The sequence below is a fragment of the Cnephaeus nilssonii genome (genome assembly GCF_951640355.1).
Source record: "Cnephaeus nilssonii genome assembly, chromosome: 15".
Classification (NCBI taxonomy): Eukaryota; Metazoa; Chordata; class Mammalia; order Chiroptera; family Vespertilionidae; genus Cnephaeus; species Cnephaeus nilssonii.
In genome coordinates, this window is record NC_137086.1 from 55,834,849 (window position 1) to 55,847,718 (window position 12,870).

Sequence of the window (12,870 nt, forward strand, 5' to 3'; positions counted from 1 at the left end):
CATCCCAGCCACCTATCGCCCTCTGTGTGTGGGGTGACCAGTGAGGGGGAGGCCTTGGCCTGGTGCCACCGGCATCCCCCGCCACCCATCCCGTGTCCCCATTCACCATCTGCGATCGGAGCCTACTGGCAGGGAAAGGAACCAAGAGGTGGTCAGTGCACCTCATAGTGACTGGTCAAGCAGTTGTTCTGGTCGTTCTGCCGTTATGGTCACTGGGCTTTTATTGTATACTGGTAGGATATTTGTAGTAAAATAAACATATTATTTGCCGTCTTAACCGTAGAGTCCAGCAGTATTAAGTACATTCACACTGTTGTGCAACCATCACCACCATCCATACTGAACCTCTGAGCCCATTAAACAATAACTCCTCATCACCCTTCCCCAGTCCCTGGCACCCACCATTCCACCTCTGTCTCTGGATTCGACTACTCTAAGTACCTCATATAAGGGGAATAATTCAGCCTTGGGTGTACATGTAACTAGCTTTTTTCACTTAACAAAATATCCTCACCCATGTGGTAGCATGTATGGGAATTTCCTTCCTTTTTAAGGCTGAATAGCATTCCATTGTATGAATAGACCACACCTTATTTTTCCCTTTTTTATTTATTTATTTTCTTTGTTTTAGTTTATTTTTTTTTCTTTTCCTTTTATTTATTGATGGATACTTTAGTTGCCTCTACCTTTTGGTTGTTGTGAGTCATGCTGATGCAAGCATGGGTGTTCTAATATCTGTTTGAGTCCCTGCTTTCAATATTTTGGGGTATATATACCTAGAATTGGGATTGCCAGATCATATAGTAATTCTATTTTTAATATTTTTAAGAACCATTACACTGCTTTCCACAGTGACTGTATTTTACAATCCCACCAACCATGCACAAGGGCCCCATTTTCTCCACATTCTCACCAACGCTTATTTTTTTGTTTTGTTTTGTGGTGTGTGTTTTTTGTTTGTTTGTGTTTTTTTTTGTGTTTTTTTGTTTTTTTTCACGTTTATGGTTTCCCTTTTTATTACTCTTCAGTATACTGAAGCATGTCATTCATGTTGAGGAAGAGTAGATTGGTCAAGGGAATGGATTAAAAGACATGTATAGGTCTCATTTCATCATTGGTAGGTTATCTCTGTTTAAAATCATGATTTCATAAAACTGCCTTTGAAATATCTTTTAAAATTTTGATTTTAAAAATTGAGATATAATTGACATATAACATTGTATTAGTTTTAGGTGTTTTGTGGTTTTTAATACCCATCCTGACAAGTTGAGATGGTGTCTCATTGTGGTTTTGATTTGCATTTCCCTAATGACTAGTGTGTTGAGCACTGATTCAAGTGTTTATTGGCCATTGTATATCTTCTTTGTTGAAATTCAAAGGACTATTCAAGTCCTTTGCCAATTTTTTAATATGGTTGTTTTATTGTTAAGTTATAGGAATTCTTTGTATATTCTGGATATTAACCTCTTAACAGATATAAAAAAGACTCCCAATCAGTGGAAATCTTTTCATTCTTTCATTTAAAGGACATTTAATAGTGTCTTTTGATGTACAGAATTTTTTATTTTGATGTAGTCTCATCTATCTATTTTCTCTTTTATTGTCCTTTGGTGTCATAGCCAAGAAATCATTGCCAAATCCCATGACACAAAGCTCTTCCCCTGTCTTTTTCTAAAAGTCTTATTGGGTAGCTCTTACATTCTGGTCTTTGATCCATGTGGAGTTAATTTTTGTAAATGGTGTTAGGTAAGGGTCCAACTTTATTCCTTTGCATGTTGATAGCCAACTTTCCCAATACTATTTGTTGAAAAGATTGTCCTTTTCCTATTAAATGGTCTTGACACTCTTGTGAAAATCATTTGACCATATGTGTGCATTTATTTCTGGGCTCTGTATTCTATTCCACTGGCCTATATGTCTGTCTATATATGACAGTATCGCAGCATTTTGGTTACTACATTTTTGGTAAGCTTTGAAATGTTATTGATTTCTAGTTAATTCACTTATGGCCTGAGCATACACTTTGTGTAATCTCCATTCTGTTGAGATTTATTGAGATTAGTTTTACCACCCAGAATATGACCTACTTTGGTAAATATTCTGTGTGCACTGAAAAACAAAGTGGATTCAGCTGTTTGAGGGAAGACTGTTGTATAAATGTCAATTAGGTCAAGTTGGTTGACAGTGTTTTCAGGTCTTTTGTATGTGATTTTCTGTCTACTTGTTCTAGCAATTATGAAGAAAGGAGTGTTGAATTCTCCAACTATCATTGGAGATAAGTCTCTTTTTCCTTTCAATCCCATTAATTTTTGCTGCATTCTGAAGACCTGCTATTAGGAGCACACACATTTGAGATTATTATGTCTTTTTGGGAAACTGACCTCTCTATTCACACACACACACACATTTGTTTGCAATGCTACCATCCTGTAGCTTTGTACAACCTCCATGCAATCTTAATACAGAAATATTCCATCATACAAGGCCCCCTTTATAGCCAAATCTAGCATCCACCCAACCCCTAATCCCTACCAATATGCCCCAGTTTGCCGGGAACAGTTTAGTCTTACTCCTGTTATCTCAGCATAAGAACTAAGAATGTGTCTTCACATGTGCTTTTAAAAGTGTGCCACTTTGAATAATAAATTTAATCCATTTTCTTTTATTGGGATTATTAACATATTTGGGCTTATTCTATCATTTTATTTTAGGTTTTCTACCTCCCATAATTTTGGTTTTGTTATATTCATACTTTTTGTTTAATTGATTTATTCTTTTATTTGTTTCACTTAATTTTCTGATAATGTGTCAGAGGCATACAATTCTATTTTTATTCTTTAATGGTTTACTTAAATTTATATATATATATATTCAAATTTATTTTTTAAGTTTATGTTTATTATTCAGCATGTTAGGTCTGTAAGACCTAACTCGGGACCAATTTTATGTGCTTTAAATAAATTGGACCAGAAGGCTATGAACGTCAGTTAGCATTATCACCTGCATCCTAACTTCGATCTGGTATTTCTGGTAATGGCTTCATCTGCATGTGAATGATCTCTGCAGCTACACAGTAAAATCCTGAGAAGACCAGTTCATCAGGCACACTGGGAGCCTGGCTGTACTGCATCACACAGAGGCTAACCAAGGACTCCTTCTATGCATGCAACTTGGCTTCTGTATCCACTTCCAGAAAGATGGGGTAACAAGAATCAAAGTTAACTTCCCACCTGAATCTACTCAAAGAAGAAAAAGGAGGAGGAGATAAAACCTGAGAAACAATAGTCTGAAAGCACTGAGCATCAGCCAGGAAAGGACAGTGCTCCTATTAATTACCCAGCTTTGGAGGAGAAATCCCAGCATTCTCTCCAAGTAGAGGAGATGGAGCTGAGAGTCAACAGATAAGCGTAGTTAGGGATCACAGACAGAGTGCAGAGAGGGAGCATCTTCATGGAAGAGAACCCAGGAGGTCTACGGAGGGTCCCCATTGCAAAAATCGCCAGAGTCCTGAGCAGTACATGCAGGTGAGGGACCTAATCAAAGCTGCAGGTAAAAACCCTCTAGAGGATTAGACGGAGCAATACCTGTTCCCACCAAGCAGACTGTAAAGCCTCACAATTCACAAGGCACTGGGTCTGGTACCCAGAAAGACAGGCAGGGCCGGCCATCAGCCCAGGCGCAGCCCTAGGTTTTGTGGCCCAGATGGAGCCTCCTGGGATTGAATCACCACAGCTGGGCCTCCCACATCATCCACCTCTCTCTAAACCAGGGCAGGAATGGCTCCTGGGTTCTTGGCTTTGAGAAGTCAGGATGAGGCACTCAGGGCAGAGTCAGGAGCTTACTCATTCTCTGGCTCAGGGCCTCTGCAGGACTGAGAATGACCTGTCTGGGCACCCAAAGAAATGCACTCCTCTGGGGGCAGGAGATGTTGTTGAGCTACCACTCGTCATTTGTCACCAGGAAGGCCAGGGATAGGGGCAGAACTTCCAACCTGGCCATGGAGAATGGGCTTGAAGCCTGCAAGTGCATTCACAGATGTTTGGCAAAAGGAAAGAGGAAAGATGTCATGGTTTGTGACTTGGATAAACCTTCCCAATTTTCTATGTTTATCTTCTTAAAGGGGACTCGGTTCCCTCCCCAGTGGGGGAGGGAACATGTTGCAGATGAGAAAACAAGGGCCCAGAATCAGACTATTTTAGTTCATTTTCATCAGAGTGATATGTGCATGTTGTTTTAAAATCAGATAGAATTAAAAAACGCAAAACTACAAATAATAGAGCCCTGCCACACCTTCCCTGAGTTCCCACGCCCCCGAGGCCATGCTTGTCCTTCTTTAGCCCAATCCTCAGGTCCGTTGAGGAAAGGAACCCCAGGCACCTCCCAGCAAAGTCCCTCTCCTGTGGCCCTCGGTTTTTCTTCTTCTTGGCTATTTCCCTTTCTAACCCAAAGAAAGGGAAGAGCAATCAAATCTTCTAGGTATAAATATCAAAACATTTTTTCCCCTCTTCTGTAGTCACGACTTGAGCTTCTGCTGCATATACTCGCCTTTTCCACTGGGTATCTATCTGGTTCCCGAACAATGTCCCAGTCCAAGTGGCACAACTTTGTTGTCATTTTTCTCAGAATGTGGGGCGGGGGGTTGAGGGATGCTGTTTTGGCTCCGAGGAAGGTGTCCCCTTCTTGATACCCGGCCAGATGTTGGGGACAAAACTCGAGGAGAGGAGAGGCAGAGTTCTTAGGCACTGGGGTGAGGATCCGCACTCTCTGGGGCATGCTGGTCTCTCTGATTTTAGGAGGTGGGTGTGTAGCTGTTGAGAGAATGTGACCACCAGTGTTACTTGTCTCTCCTGTCACCAAGCACCACAGAGGGACCTGCGTTGTGCCCAAACTCTTTCCAGGTTGAATGTCTCATCACTTGACCCACTGATCCCTTGGAGCAAAACCCCATGGTCTAAGCCTTCTGCCCACCTCAGGCTTTTCCATGTGGAGTCACCAGAACTTCTGGGGTTCTCTCCCACCCACCCTGAGCATATCAGAGCTCTGAGTGGGGTGGGAATCTCCATTTGCTGCTTCCCAGGAGGGCACCCACACTCCATATAATCTCTGCTGGTGGAGGAAATGCTGGAGTCTCTATCTTCATAAACCTCCAGGACACCCCACACTTTCCAGGCACTGGCGATGCGGAAAGCTGCAGGCCAGGCTTCCGCCCTGGAGAACATGCCTCTCTCTTCTGGATTCCTAGCTTAGGGCTCTGAGTCCTCCTTCAAGGGCCAGGAGGCCCGCAGCGGTGGCCTGTGCTGAGCCCCGAGAAGCCAGGACCAGCAGGTGGAACACCTTCACCAGACACCTTCATATAGCCCTCGGATCACCCCCTCTCCCTTTCTTACCCCCCCTCCCCCGGCCCCAGGCAGCTGCCAGGACCAGACAGCACAGGGCCCAGGACCTGACTCAGGACGGTCCAACAAAACCTCCCTGTCATTTCCTACCTTTGTGCTTCCTGTTGGGGATTTCTTCCTTGAGTAGCTCTAAGGAGTCTGACCTGTGCTGCACTGTCACTGCCCACCCAAAGCCCCACCAGGAAGCCACTTTCCAGAAAGAGGAGCTTCCAAGTGTTTTTGTGGCTAAATGCTCAGAAGCCAAGCCTGAGACGGTCCGAGTACAGGAGGCCATGTCCACGGGAACTGGAGACGCTGATCCACACCAGGGTCTGGGCCTCTGAGCCCAAGCTCTGCTGTGCCTTTGACCTGTGCCACCATCAAAGGGATGGATGCTTCTCACTGGGCAGCAGGTTGCTGGGACTGTATGTGCTCCTCAAAACAGGGCTGGAGGCAGAGAAGACGGGCATCGAAGAAATTTGGCTCTGAAGTGGCCTTGGGCCCTCTGGGAGCAGACAGGCCCAGAGACACTGAGCTCTGAGAGAGGACAATGTCATCCCCTGACTTGTCTCTTGCTGTCCTGAGTGGGACAGGGAGGGCATGCTCATCCAGGGCAGGGACACGGCAAGTTCTCAGCAAGTGGACCCACTCACATTCTATGATGCTCACCTCCCAGCCCATCACAGAATAGTCTCTTCGGCCCTGTGGTTGAGTCAGAGGAGCTGGTGATTGGAAAGGCCTCGGGGTCCTCCCGTGGTCTCACAGGCTGAGAGAGCCCATGACTGCTGGTGGGTCTGCTTTCCATGTGTGTGCTCTCCCAGGCTTCATAGGTCTTCCTGAGCTTCATGTTCCACTCTGGAATAAGAGGAAAAGCTCCACTGAGAGACATCGTGGGCAGTGAGAGAGTAAACCCTCCCAGCCATTCACCGGCTAGACGGCAAGACACAGACACAGCCAGCAGCCCATCAACAGGAAGCAAGGCTTCTCCCAAGGACGGGCCACAAGTGCCATAACGTCTCCCTTCTTTGAGTGACTGCTGCTTTCTCAGTTTCTAAGAGACTTTGCTCTTTAAAACCATGGACTCTCCAAAATGTGGTGTTTGAATTATATCAGTTTGAATTGTGAGTCCCATAAACACATAAGAGCAGCCTCGATTCCACCCTGAGCACAGGTCCAGGCAGCGGTCTGGACACAGCCTTCTATGTCTGCCTCGCTTTGTGCCTTCCGAGAATACAGACCTGGGTCCTTTCACACTCTGACCTGATACGACCCTTTCCCACACATCCCCTCTGCTTTGGGCCCATTGAAACACTGCTTTAAATTGTGCCTAAACATTACCATTGCCCCAGTTCTGACAATAACTCTCTCTTCTTTTGTCTGGTGAGACAGCCACGGCTCCTGGGAGACAGTCCCCCTCATGGCAACCTGATGCTGTCAACCTGCAGAGCTATTCCTGGTGGTTTAGGCTGAGGGGCAGGGACAGGTGAGAATCAGTCATGGGACCTTAACAGTTGACCCTGACAGCAGATCCAAGCATATGTCGTGATATTCCAGATGAGTGGCCAGCGTTCATGTGGCTGCCCGGCTTATGTCCAGCCTCCCCCTTCACCAGTGTTCTTGTGCTGCTGTGCTCCATTGTCCTTTCAGGTGTCCTTTCAGGCTGTCCCCAATGCAAGGTCTCTCTGGAGTGGGACCCTGGCAGTGAGTTGAGAATAGTTTTTTGCCAGGTTAGTTGTTTAAGAGGAGGAGTAATAAATACACTGTCTTTCCCACTTGTGTTATAAACCAATTGAGGATTAAGACAAACTCTTGGGTTAGGGGGATAAAAGGGGGACATCTGCAATACTTTCAATGATAAAGATAAATTACTTTTTAAAAGATAAAGTCTAATATGTATTGTTGAATGATAAGTTTATCGTTGATAAAGCTGACATTGGAGAGTGTGGATTCCTTTCTGCAAACCAATGAAGCACAGAGTAAGACCATGAGACTCACTCACACCCAGTGACTGGCAGCAGGACTGTCGCGCCTCCTCGTGTGAGGATGAGCCTTGAGAACCTAGGTCGAAGAGGAGCAGAGCAGAATGCACACTTTCTTCCATTCATTTGGCTCCCGGCAGAAGGCAGGTAAGAAGGGCTGGGCCACACCACCCCAGGTTCCAATAACTAGGATGAGCACACAATGTATCACAGAGTGTGGCACCTGTGAGAGCAGGAGGATGATAGGTGTGCACCAGGGCATGTGGTCTTCCTTGCACTGGGTAGATGGGTGAGGGCGGAGAAGGCCAGGTGTATAACAGAAGGGGACATCAAGAGTGGGGAAGCACTCTTCTCCCTCTGGCAGTTTCCGTCAGAGGAGAACGGACATTAAAGAGGGCCACAAGACCCCTGGCCAGTGTTGCTAAGTGATTAGAGCATCAGCCCACTTACCAAAGACTGGTAGGTTTGATTCCCGATCAAGAGCATGTCCCTGGGTTGCATCCCTGCCCCTGGTCTGAGGAGTGTTGGAGGCAACCAAACAATGTGTCTCTCTCATGTCAATGTTTCTCTCTCTCACCCCCTCTTCTTTGCCCACCCCTTCCACTCTCTCTTAAAAAAAAAAATCAATGGAAAAAATATCATCAGGTGAGGATTAACAACAAGGAAAAAAGAGGGCCAAAGAGCTGCCTTCACAAGCTGAAGGACTTTGTGGACACTGGCGCTCCCTTCTCTGTGACATCAAGGCTTAGGAACAGGAAGGTAGGTTTTATTCCTAAGGAGGCTAGTCCTGCTAAGGAGGGTTGGCTGCCTGGGGAGGAGGTCAGATCCTCATTCATTCACTTACTGATCAATTTATTAATGAATAATTTATTTATTCAACATGTATTTATTAAACACAGACACTGTGTTAGGGGCTGGGATATAATGATGAACAAGACAACTGCTACTTTCTGGCAATCAAGAACTTTATAATAAAAGGAGGAAGTAAAGAAATATAAAGACAAATAAATGAATTCATTACAAGTTATGTGAAGGAAACAATAAAAAACTGGAGATAGAAATTTCAGGAGGTAGAGGAAGCAGCTTACTTCAGATATGGTGGTTAGAAAAGGCCTCTTGAGGGGGTGACATATGAAGAAGTAACTTGAAGAAGCCAGAAAGGCAAATAATAAAAAGAAACCAATATAGGTAACAGGGATATATAAGAGCATGGCAGATGCAAAGGTCCTGGGGCTATAAGGAGCTTGGCATGTTCAAAAAAATGAATGGAGATGGATTATCATGACTGAAGATAGCAATAGAGGGAAAGAGTAAGCTGCAAAAGGGGTTGGAGGCAGAGATAGGGGATTTGCATTTCCTTCTCAGTGCAAGTGGAAGCTTTGGAGGAGTCTAAATGTTGGAATGATACAGTTAAATTTCCACTTACAGAGATAATCCTGGCTAATTCATGAAGAATGGATTTAACAGATAGATGGAGGAGTGGGTGGAGACAGCCAACCAGGATTCTAATTTACAGACTGGTGAGTGATGGCAGTTGCTCTATATGCAGTGGTGGGTGGCAGGAATATTGGAGAGAGATGGGTGGAGTTGAGGTGTATTTTGAAGATAAACCTCTTTAGGGAAAGGAGGATAGACTTGATGTGTTTCATGTAGGGCTTCAGGGAAAGGAGGAATCAAAGATGAGAGGTTTCTGTCTTGAGTAACTGGGTTTGGGAGTGGGCATGTTGGACAATTATTGAGGATACTACTTAGGACATATTCAATTTGCATGCTCTGGGACAACATAAATTGATATTCCAACAAGAGCCTTGGGCCAGATCAAATTTCCCCATCCATCAGGATAGTGTTCCATTCATGAGAACCAGTACTGTCATCCAGGGAGACAGCATAGAGGAGAGATGAGGCCTGAGGAACTTCAACTTTTGAAGTCACAGGAGGAGGAACTGGAGAAAAGGAATGGGAGGGAAAAGCCACTGGGGTTGGGGAACACTACGGGTGATGAGAGCCCCCAGAAGTGAGTATAAGAATGAGGCAGAGCGGCAGGCAGTGTCCAACACTGATTAAGATGAGGACAGCAGAATGTCCATGGGATTTGGCAACAGAAATGTCATTGGTGATGCTCAAAAAAATGTTTTGGCGGAGAAGTTAGAAGCCAAGACCAGAATATGCTGAGCAGTCAATGGCATACTAGTACTCAGAGGCATACAAATTACAGTAACGACAAGATATTCTACATACACTGGATGAACAATGGTTTTTAATTTAAAAATAGGTTTTGGTCAGGGAAGGAAGGATAAACACATCGTTGGGAGTATAACTTGTAAAAGCCACATCAAAAGGCAGGTTGCCAGTATCTGTTGAAAATAAAAGAAGCACAATATTTTTTGAGAAACTTATGTAAGAGGCAATAGTTGGCACTTAAGGGAAGTAAATAGGCATAAAAGACACAATCTCTGTTCTCTATATACCTAGAATTTGGTTGAGGAGAAGAGAGCAAAGGGGCCAAGACAAGAAGAAAAATTTGAGCACAAAGTCTAGCAAAAGAAATGTCACATGAGAAGGCAAAATGTTATGGACCTTAAAGGAGACCAGATACTGCATTTGGTTGGGGAGATGAGGAAAGGTCTCTCAACACTTCAGACATGTAGGATGTTAGAGACATGGGCAGTGAGATACACAGGGATGAACGTGTCTGAGATGTTTGCATGAGAGGAGGTGTTGGGGGAGGAAAGCCGATGTGCTGGAAGTAACTAGTAGAGGAAAGAAGCTCACTCTGAATCTGTCTCAGCCTCAGTTTACACCAGAAAGCAGAGCCTGAGACAAGGCTTGCATGCAGGGTGATGAGAAGCGAACAGGAGTAGGGGCTAGGAAAACGGAAGCAGGAATACTAGGACAGCCAACAATAGGATGTGTCCTTGGGCTCAGCACTGCCATGGGCAGCTATGACCAAGTCCTGCTGGGACCCTCTGAGGACCATGTAGATATAATGCATCTCAGAACTGTCCACCAAGTGATGGGGGGTGTAGCATTTCCCACCCACTCCCATCCTCCACTGGTGAAGGTTTCCTCTGGAGCGGCTCCCTCTTACTTCCAGGTGTATGCATGCGTGAATATTGAGCAGGTCCCTGCAAGTGTCCTCCCCCAGGTGTCCTAGGCACTCCAGAGTAGGCTGGTGCAGCAGAGATGACTTCTCAAAGCACAGCAGTGACTGAGGAAAAGGCAGGCTAGCAGGGTGTAAGGTGGGGTTCAAGGGATATCACCAACAATCCTGGGCAGTGAAGCAACAGGAGGTAATGCCAGAAGGACAGGTCTTAGAACAGATTATGCCTGGCTGAGAAATGCAAACTTAGTTAGCAATCGGTACTCATTGCAAAACCTGATGATCATACTTGTCATGTGCAAAGAAAGGCAGGGTATCCTGAGAAGAGAGCCCAATGCACTCACATTTATGTCCAGGATATTATAGTAAATTGCAGTTTACATGTGATTGGTGACGTGAATTTATAGATTTCATTACAAGCTTTAACTAAGGTCACCCTCACAAAATGGACAATGGGCTTAAAAACATCCCAATAAAGAAACTGTTGATTGAAGGTTCTACTAAAATTCCAAAAAATAACAAGAAAATGTCATAGCTGACCTACTTCCAGCCACTTTAGAAAGTAAAAACAAGGAGTTTCAAGAAGTTGCCTGAAAAATAATTCAAACTGATATAAGTGATTCTTTGAAACATAGATTGATTTGCATTCATATTGTTAATTTGCATTCATATGTTAACAATTCATCTTTAACCAAAGTATATACTATGTGTCAAATTATTAACTAATGGTATTAAGAATTCATTATGAGTATAACATGTAAAATTTTTATTTCATATTTATCTTATTCTTTATATTTCTCTTTGGGAGTAAATTTCCAATATTTATAATGAACATGTATAAAATTAATAAATAATATTTGTATTGAAAGAGTGGTATGAACAAAAATGTTTGCAATTCACATCTCTAGGCCATGGGTTGGCTGGAGGAACAGGAGAGGGTTGTCAACATTTGGGATGTTGACTTAACTGGATGTGAAAAGCCATGGCCAGGTGGCTTTCTGGTTCAAAAGCTTGGAGAAAGAGCTGACGCACAAATTAAAACACAAGAAATAATAATTTTGAAATTATGAGGGGAAGCCAGGGAAAACTTAACTGTAGTAGTCAAATTCCACTGAGTCTCCATTCCCATCTGCTTTTATTTACTAGAATACACAATTGCCTTTTAGGAATGCAAACAGACATATCAAAGGTAATTGTTTAGTAAACAGTAAGATTATCAGGTTGGGGGAGTTTGCATTAGTCCATTGAGTCAGCAGTAGGTCATAAAATGGAAATTCACTCTGTGAATATCAAAGGAGCCCAGGTCATCCTTCTGAGGGACTTCTCGCATTTATATTAATTACTGTTGATCTTGGTTTCCAGCAACTGGACTTGACAACAAAGTGGATAATAGCACAAGATCAGGAAAGAATAAAAAGTGACTCTCAGCTTTGATAATGGAATAACAATCTATTGGGAGGCATGTGTGCCAGTGAATGTCTAGAGGAGGTGGCTTTGGTTGCTGAGCATGAGGTGAACTGTGGATGGACATCAGTGCTTGGTGGGCTCTCCTTTTTTTTTTTTTTTTTTTTTTTACTTTTAATGCATTTATTCTTGAATTTTTTTAAAAAAATCATTTTATTGTTTAAAGTCTTACAAATAGTAGTGGATATGTATTTGTTTCCCCATTGACCTTTCCCCAGCCTCCCCTACCCTCTGGCACATGCCCTCAACCCCCAACCCCCAGTGTTTTGTGTCCATTGGTTATGCTTATATGCATGCATACAAGTCTTTTGGTTGATCTCTTATCCCCCCACCCTTCCCAGATTTCCCACTGTAGTTTGACAGTCTGTTCGATGCTTCTCTGCCTCTGTATCTATTTTTGTTCATCAGTTTATAATGTTCTTTGTTATCCATAAATGAGTGAGATCATGTGGTATTTTTCTTTCACTGACTGGCTGATTTCACTTAGCATAATGCTCTCCAGGTCCATTCATGCTGTTGCAAATGGTAAAAATTCCTTCTTTTTTATAGCAGTGTAGTATTCCATTGTGTAGATGTACCACAGTTTTTTAATCCACTCATCTGCTGATGGGCATTTAGGCTGTTTCCAAATCTTAGCTATTGTAAATTATGCTGCTATGAACATAGGGGTGCATATATCCTTTCTGATTGGTGTTTCTGTTTTCTTGGGATATAGTCCTAGAAGGGGTAGTACTGGGTCAAATGGCAGTTCCATTTTTAATTTTTTGAGGAAATGCCATACTGTTTTCCACAGTGGCTGCACCAGTCTGCATTCCCACCAGCAGTGAAGGAGGGTTCCTTTTTCTCCACATCCTCTCTAGCACTTGTCGTTTGTTGATTTGTTGATGACAGCCATTCTGACAGGTATGAGGTGGACCACGACCTAGAGGTTCTCTGTCCCAGAATCAGCCTC